This window comes from Tetrao urogallus, assembly GCF_951394365.1.
Source record: "Tetrao urogallus genome assembly, chromosome: 1".
In the NCBI taxonomy this organism is placed as follows: Eukaryota; Metazoa; Chordata; class Aves; order Galliformes; family Phasianidae; genus Tetrao; species Tetrao urogallus.
In genome coordinates this window covers 147,081,616-147,090,680 of record NC_136813.1, presented here as the reverse complement: position 1 = coordinate 147,090,680, position 9,065 = coordinate 147,081,616, and positions in this window count along the sequence as shown.

Genomic DNA, 9,065 nt, shown 5'->3' with positions numbered 1-9,065 from the left:
TAGAGGATAACCATGTTTGCTGCTAGCCTGACCTGCTGTGGGGAAAGGCAGGAGAGAGGAAGGGGAGCTGGAATGCTGCTGCTGTTTGTTTTCCAGGGAGTTAAGCTGAGCAATTCTGGTTGTTCTAAGCACATCTGCATCAAGGTCTGTGGCAAGCGATAGAGCTGTGCAGATGCTATAAAATTTCTAATACCTCAAACAAAATTGTTGAGGGTTTTTTCCCTTTTTTTTTTATTTTTTATTTTTTTTTTATTTTTTTTAATTTTCAATTAATTTTCAATTTGTTAGTGTTTCAGGACCCGAAATCTGGGTATCCTGTGCGTATTAGAGACGTTGGAAGACTTTTTTTTTTTTTTTTTTTTTTTTTTTTTTTTTTTTTAACTCAGAGGGTGGTGAGGCACTGGCACAGACTGCCCAGAAAGCTGTGTGTGCCCCATCTCTGGAGGCACTTAAGGCGAGGTTGGATGGGACTCTGGGCAGCCTGAACTGGAGGGTGGCAGCCCTGCTCATGACACAGGGTGGGACTGGATGGGCTCTATGTCTCTCCAAACTTACGTCATTCTATGATTAGAGAGAAATCTCGAGACTTATTCAGTTTGACTGCTGTAGCTATCAGCATCCACTATGCTCCTACGTGCCTAAACAGGGCTTCAGCTTGCTTGGGCGTGGAGCCTTGGCTTGCTTTAAATTGTGCATAGGAAATCATGGCCTTGATCACTTTTTTTTTTTGTGCCTTAGCACTGCTACTTGTAAAGGCCTGGGGAGACAATTTTGCAGCTCTTGCTGCATGGGAAGAAGTTGCTGTGAGGTCATTTTCCTGCAGGATGGACACCATGGGCAGGCACAGGGCCTGCGTGGGCAGAGCCTTGCTGCAGTGCAGGAGTGGCCTTTTTCTGTAAAACTGAACTGCTGAATGCTTATTGATGCTTGAGGTTTATTTGTGTGGGCAATCTTAGTCTGTGTTGGCCTTTGTTTTGTTTATGGAGACCTTGCTAGTGGCTCTCCTTATTACTTTCCCAGAGATGAGGAGTAGTTTCCCAAAGAGCTACCAAGGGCTTGTCTTTGCCTTAATGCCTTTGGAAGTAGCACAGACTGAAGTGCCATTTACTCTCAACTCATGAAGGCTCTTAGTGGGTCCATGTTTCTCAGCAGAAATGAGTTTCATGGTAGATGAATAAAAACTACTGTCTCTGGAAGTAGCATTGTTTAAGATAATTTGGGTTTAATGAACAGTCCTATGAATGTCGAGGAACTCTCAGGTTCTGTGGAGAGACACTGCGACTGCAGATTTCCACAGGCTGTTGTTACTCCTGCTGTCAAGATATTTACTTATGGGTAGAAGAGGCAACATGGAAACTGCAGCTTCTGATGCTATATGTTGAATATTTTCTTCCTGGAACTAGAATAAGCAAGCATTGAAAACTAATTATGAGTTTTTAATTGTAAACTAATTATGTGCGGCGGTGACACTATCAAGCTATCTTTCTGAGCACCTTGTTAGCTTCAGTTATTTATCATTCAGTTATTTTATCAGATAAATATGCATCTCTACTGTACAACTCCTGTTTACAACCTGCTGGGAGTAAACAGGAAATAACAATATACAAGCTGTTGAAGGAAAATATCAGTTTTAATAACTTAGCTCCCACAAACTTATGTTCAAACTTGTATATGTGGGGAAGGCCTTACAGCTTATTTATTTTATAAATGCGCTGGCCAAAGCCACTACTGCAAACGTTAAGAATAGTATTGAGTGTAGGGGAGTTAGGTTAAAATTGACATGCTATTTCATACTCTGAAAGTATTTTGCAATAGATGACTTGCTTTTAATTTTGATCTCCCATAGAATGAGCTGTGATGCAGTATCTCATGCAATAGATGAGTTGGGGTTTCTTTCTGTGCAAAGTCTGAGTGGGATGAGGTTGCTCTCTTCACAGCAGCCCATATGGTGCTGTGTTCTGGATCTGTAGCTGACGCAGTACTGATAGCTCAGCAGGATTTGGGCAGTTGCCAGAGTTTGTTTGAATGGCATCAAGGCTTTCTCTTTTCCCCGTGCTGACCCTGACAGCAAGTGGGTTGGGAGTGGGTGCTTGGCTTCTTGCTGGGTGGTTCAACAACCCTCAACACTTTTTGAACTGTTTACAAGTTTCACAGTACTACTATAAACACCAAGACTCTTGGATCCCTGTGTAACAGTTATCTCAGCATCTACCTTTGAAAGCAATTATTTGAGAGAAAGTGGAGGGTTTCAACTTTTTAATATGTTATCTCACATAATAGATTGAATTTTGTTGTTCAAAGTGAAATGGAAAAGTGTAAACTGGGACACAGGCACTGAAAAAGGAAAAAAAAAATCATTTTACTGTTGAAAACCTAGACAGTTAATCTAAAGATGCTGCATGTGCTACGTATGGGTTAGCTTGGTTTGTTTTTTTTTATTACAAAAATAGTGTAAGTATGATCTAACTTGTGCAAATAATTGCAGTCTTCAACTTTTTATTCAGTCATGTTATAACTGATGATGTCATGTGGTACAAGGTGAGCTAATAATCAAAATGCAAGAAAATACCTCCTGCTGAAAATACTCTTTTCTCAATGTTTATATTGCCAAACAGTAAATTTGATCTTCAACTTGTACTTTTTGAGTGGGAAAGATTAGTTGGAACAAGAATCTTATTTCTCTGTATGTTTTTGATGTCTTTGAGTACTTATTCTAAATAAATATATACTGCACCTTTTTACATGCACACTTTTTTTTTTTTTCTACTGTCGTTTTTTGGGGGGGGGGGAATGGAGTTTGCTGTTTCAGAAGGGTTATGTTTTTGCTCAAACACGACTTAATTGTTAGTAGCTTCTGTGTCAGGGTATTATGAAGACATAAATACTATTGTTTTTGGAGTTCAAGACCTCTGATCTGTGTTTCAGTAAAACAGTATTTGAGGAGATGGGGCTTCTTGCTCTTTCCTACTAGGTAACGTGCCTGAGTACTTTCAGATACCTCTGCAGTAGAATTGCCAGGTCATGATCTGAATCAATGGTTGAACACCAGGTGAGAAGGCATGACTAACCCAGGGAGCTCAGGTGCAAGCAATGTAACTGAGTGACGAGAAGAAGTGGAGCCTGGAACCACCCCTCCTCAACCTCACTTAAGGGTTAGCAGTTAAGGGAGTAGCATCTCTTTGGTGAGAGAGTGGGCTCTTCTCAAGCTGTCACAGGTCATTGGAAGGGTTGAGCTAATTTTCCTTCTTTATTACCTGCTGTTCTTCTATATTGCTTGTATCTCATATTTCTAATATCCACAGTCCAAATCTATTCTTCTAACTCAGTGGAGAGGAAATCTTAAGCTCTTGCTTCTCAAATTCCAGAGAAGAATGTAACTTCAAGTTTTGGCCCTGTTCACAACTACACAATGGAAAATACAGCTTCATTGCTAAGCTGGTAGATCAAAACTAGGGCAGCTTCTCTGCTGGTTTGTGGGTGTTAGAGCTTCATCTTTTACACTTAAGTGGAGTTCCTAACCTGGAGAAGCCAAGTGCTGCTTTTTTTTTTTTTTTTTTACTGTTATACTGAAGATGTGCAACTGGCTAACAAATCATCTTGCATCAGTGTTCATTTCCTCTGCCAGCAATATATTGCTCATTGCAACTATCAAGCTCTTCAAAGCATTATCACTATTCTAGTAATTAGTTGGCTGTAACACTGACTTCTGAAAGGATTGCCTAAAGTAATCATCACAGTGCTTTATTTCTCATTTAGGTACTGTTAATCTAGTTGTGGGAAATGTCAAACAACCCTACTCTGGACAAAACAAGTCTGGATCTTGTATGTCCTATGGGTTTTGTGCATGTAGTTGCAGGCCTTGAGTCTCTTCTGATTTGCTGTTCCTCAGTGTGTAAGCTGGAGAAGTGCTGTGTAGTGATCCTTTCTGCCACTGATTCATGATAATGCAAGTTAAGCATTCTTCAACATCACTGCCATTTGAAATCTTTTGGTGGCCAATGGTTTATCATCCATTACAAAATGTGTAAGCTGGGTTGTGTATCACAAGGATGTACTCCAAAGTCATCCTGAAAAATGGAAGAGAGTTATATGAAGCTACGGATTACTCTGTTTTCTTCCCAAAGTCCTACATGGTTCACACAGTAAAATGGTGTTCTGCTTATAATGGAAAAAAAAACATTTGGACCATTCCACCAACTAATCTTGTTCAGAATGGGTCACCTTTTTGCCTTTTGTTTATTTCAGATGGACTTTGGCTTTGTAACAAAATGCTCCACAATAGTTAAAATGTAGGTCATTTTTGGCTGATGACAAAATCTTCAGAGACAGCAACAAACATAGGGGTGCAGGTAAGGATCTGAGAGCTTTGCTTGCATGTGGCTGATACCAGTGCCCTGTACAGCTGCAGTGCTCTGTGACACTTCAAATTTTTTCTCCTCTCTGTCACTATCTGGCTTAGGAGAAACATGACAGTGTGAGCAGCAGTTACCTACTAACATCCAGAAAACATCTGGATTAATGTAGTACACAACCATGAATGCTTAGTATGTGCACAGTTTGGAAGACTTCATTTATTGTTTGGCAATTTTATATACATAAATTAATTGTTAAAATTTAAGGCAGTTTTCCTTGTAGGGTTCAAGCAGCCTTAGCTTCAAACAGCACACCGAATGGATCCTTCTCTGTGTCCCTATCTGGAAACCGAAATCTGTTTGGCAGATCAATGAGTGCTATGGAGCCCTCTGGTGTCCAACAATCTTATAGGTGCTACTCAAGCAAGTGGTGGCCTCTGAATCTTCTTAAAAAATCCACAGGCAAAACCTTTCTTTTTCATTCAAATTAAAGCTCTAGGCTAGTAAAATCCAGGTGTGGGATGCAAAAGATTTAATTTTGCAAAATCCTTTCATTTCATGTGAGTGCATATTGAAATTTTCCTTTTCATGAGGGCCGGGATCATTAATAAAAGTTTTGAGAAATAAATGGTGTTAAATGTAAATAAGCTGAACGCAGTTTCAGGCCCATTAAGAAAGATTAAAGCGTTAAAATATCAGAGAGGTGTGGTCTACTCGCAGCACAGTTCTCCTAGCTCTCCCAGTTGTTAACTGGGAGCTGAACTTTCTGGTGTGTCACCAGTGCAGATGTGAGCAGCAGATGGCTTTTCAGTTGGAGAGGAGAATTGATGCTGCCTAAGATTAATGCTGTTATGGCACTGTGTGGAGTATGTGTTCCAGATGGAAGAAAAACCTTACAGGGCAGGAGCCAACCGGCCATTTCTCTGAGGGACGTACCTAGGCAGAAAATGTTGACAGAATAGTTGTGTTAAGAGGTTTTTGGTGGTAGATTTGCACTGCAGAACTTAGATATCAACTTGGCACATAGTGCTGAATCAGAAAGTGCTGTGCAAAGCTGCAGTCCTACGAAATAAAGCCAAGCTTGCATGTTTCCTCAAGAAAAAAAAAAAAAAAAAAGCTAGGTACTCACTCAGAGGGAAAGTAGCACAAAATGTTTGTCAAAATACTCAAATGTGGCATGTTTCAAGAAACATATTAAGATGTTTCTATGCATATTTGCAGATATGAAATAAAAATGTGCTCTACCCCTCTCTTGCATTTAAAGGTAAAAGTAACTGCTGGAGTTCAGGATCAGAATCTTGCAATTTTCTGATCCTTTATGTAAATGTTATTATTTTATACCTTTCTCAAGTGTAGCTACTGCAACAGAGAGCACCTTGTACTGGAACCTATATTCCCAGAAGAACATAAATAATTACTGTGGAGTGTCATTCTGATGATGAACAGTATGCTTTCTTTTTTTTTGCTGAGCATACTACTCTATAGACACCTGTGAAACAGGGCCATAATTAATTATGTTTATTATGTATATACTGCAGCATCAACCCTTGCAGTGCTTTGAAATTATTTGTTGCTGCATCCAAAGAAAAGACCAGCAGAAAGAGTTTTTTTAAAGGCAAATATATATGCTTTGGGGCTGGAGTCCTGGAATTGCTCCAGTACTGTACATCAGATCTGGGAGGATTTTGTGAATACACAGTTGTATGGTCAAATTTTAATGCATTCTCAGATATAGCATGATATTCAGCTATGTCAGATTACTGTCAAATGCATAAAGAGGCAATTTTGGTATTATTATTATTATCTCTGCACTAGATTATGCCTGGTTTTGAGACTGCAAATAAAAACCGTGGGAAGTTTTTTGGAATATTTGTTTCAAAGCCCAGTAGTTTTCTTGAAAATCTGGGACTTGACTCACAGCCCATTTTAATTAGACTGTGAAAGTGACTTATTGGGACTGTAAAATTAAATGTAGTTTAGAAAGTGTCATAATTCAGATGTTTGGTGCTTCCTTCAGATTTCTCTTATATGGACGCATCTTGACACATTCTTTCATTAAAAGATATGATTTGGATCTTTTCCTTCAGGATATCGTATAGAAGAGAGCTCTGAGTGCACGAGTAGCCGTCGAGCTTTTGAGATTCTCCCTGTACTTCGGCATGTGGTCCCTTGCCCAATTCTCCACGCTGTACTGAAAACCATGATTCATTGTCATGAGTTCCTCCAGGATCATGTCATTGGCCTCTGATTATTTCCTCAGGTGTAAAGCAAATAGTTTTATCTCCTTAAACAAGAAAATCAAGGCTCTAAATTGCTGAGATTAAAGCATTCACTCAGCTGAGGTAATTGAATTGTCTTGCACTTTATTAGTCAAAGTAGCTAGCGAGGTACAAGACTGAATAAATTCAGGGGACTTTACTCACAGCTGGGAGCGTTTAGCAGCTAGCAAATGTGATTAATGGGCTTAAGGCAGCTGTATGAAGTGGAATGAGTAGTGAAACCCCAACCCCCCTCTGCTGCCTTATGGGAGAGTAAGCTTAGCTTCCTTGTCTGGTACAATGCTGAAATTCTGAGGGAGAAAAAAGACTTATATATTACATTCCTAGAGGCATAAGTTGCCTCTAGGATGTCTGATGCAGAAGGCAAAAGAATCACCCAATTTTCCTGAAGTGGGCTCATCCATCAGTACTATGGAAAAAGAAGCAAGGAGTTTTTAGGAGATTACAGCTCATCTTAAAAGCAGGTAAGAAATCTGAGTTCAACTGGCCTGTGCCAGTCTGATAATTTTTTTCCCTATTTTTATAATAATAATTTGACTCTGTAGCATTTATGACTTTAGGTGTGTCTTCGTATGTTGCTCTGAGAAATAAAATCTGAACTGTATTTGGTGCACTATAAGCTCTAGATCATATTATAAATCATAGAGTGGTCTGGGTTGGAAGGGACCTCTAAGATCATCTAACTCCAACCCCCCTTGCTATAGATAGGGACACCCCCCACTAGACCAGATTGTTCAAGGCCCGTCCAGCCTGGCCTTGAATGCTTCCAGCGTGGGAGCATCCACAGCCTTTCTAGACAGCCTGTTCCTGTGTCTCATGAATCTCACAGTAAAGAATTTCTTCTTAATGTGTGATCTAAATCTACTCTCTTCCAGTTTAAAGCCATTTCCTCTCATCCATCCCATCTCATCCTGTTGCCACATGCCCTTATTAGAAGTCCCTTTTCAGTACTCCTGTAGGTCTCCTTCAGGTACTGGAAGGCCACTATCAGGTCTTTCCAGAGAATAATTCACAGACCAGAGCTACGATCTTGCTCCAAATGACTCTTGAGATGATCCTTGCTCTTGCAATTTGTTTGAAGAACCTGGGAATACCAGCCATCTAAATTAGTTAGAGACTATGTGCCCTTCTGCATTATACTTTAGGGTTTGCCATGCTTCAGTTGTTCTGTGATTGAACCACAAATTCTGTCCTAGGATGTGAAGGTTCAGTCTTGATGTAAACCATAGAAAGTTGCTTGCACGTCAGTAGGTGCAATCATAGTACTCATTTTATTTCTTTAATGTGTACATGCGTGTGTGTATGTGTATAAAAGTGACACTTACAGTTTATTTCCTCTATTAAAGATCTATGCTTAGCTTTTAGCAAAACTTTGCACAAACGTCAGTTCTTGATCAGTCTAGATATGAAGCAAGTAATAACAGACATGGGAAATCTGTTTCTCCCTTGAGAGTAAACATCTAAATGTCAGGCAACTAAAGGATAATTCCCTTTCCACAAAGGGGGAAAAATAGTGGTTGCCAATAGGAAAAACAAATTTCTCACTTCACACCTTTGTTAACATAATGTAGCCAAGTTGCTTTTTTTTGTATTCAATTGTGTTAGATGTTCAAGCAGCTAATGCCAGCATTTGAAAGTTGGGCAAGGAGATGTGAAGCTCAAAATTTTGAACTGGGGCATATATAAATATAGTGAGGCTAAAAGCTGTTTTTCTGCTTAACCCAAAGTTTGGAAAAAAGTCCTGCACAAGCACTTTCAGTTTTATGCTGTGTGCAAATGTCAAATATGCTTAGTTGGCACAGAATTTCTTGAAAGTAGTTGGTGTCATCCCATTTGGCTAAATATATCTCTATATACGTATATGTACCAAATATATGCAAGACAAAAAAGTGCTGATATAAACTTATGAGTTTTTTTGCTTTGTGGAGATTGGTACTGTTGGTCTGTTGCTGTGATTTTTGTTGCAATATTACCTGTAAATCACCTGTATGCTAAAAATATTGTTGATACTTAATATATTTTTATAAATACTTGATTATTATAGATACTTTTCATGAAGAGTGGCAGTTAAGGCTATGAATATTCTACGTATATCTGTCTGTGTAATTGCACTGGACTAATCAGGTATTAACTGTAGCCTTTAACGTGTACGCTGAACCACCATAGTTTCATGTGGCCCAACAGTACAGGAGAGTTGTGGTCCTCCACTTTCTGGATTGTGAATGCCAGATTGATGGATGAGTTCAGAGTAGAGCAGGTGTAGAGTGAGGGTGAAGAAGATAGACAAGCATAGTGCTGCGAGCTGATCTGTTTAGAAACGGATGTTTTCTGAAGATAGTGAGGTCAGAATCTGCTGGGGGCAGAAATCCTGAAACAGAATAGTTGGGGTGAGAAAAATTGGGATTAAATGGATTTTCATCAGCTTGATTTAAAC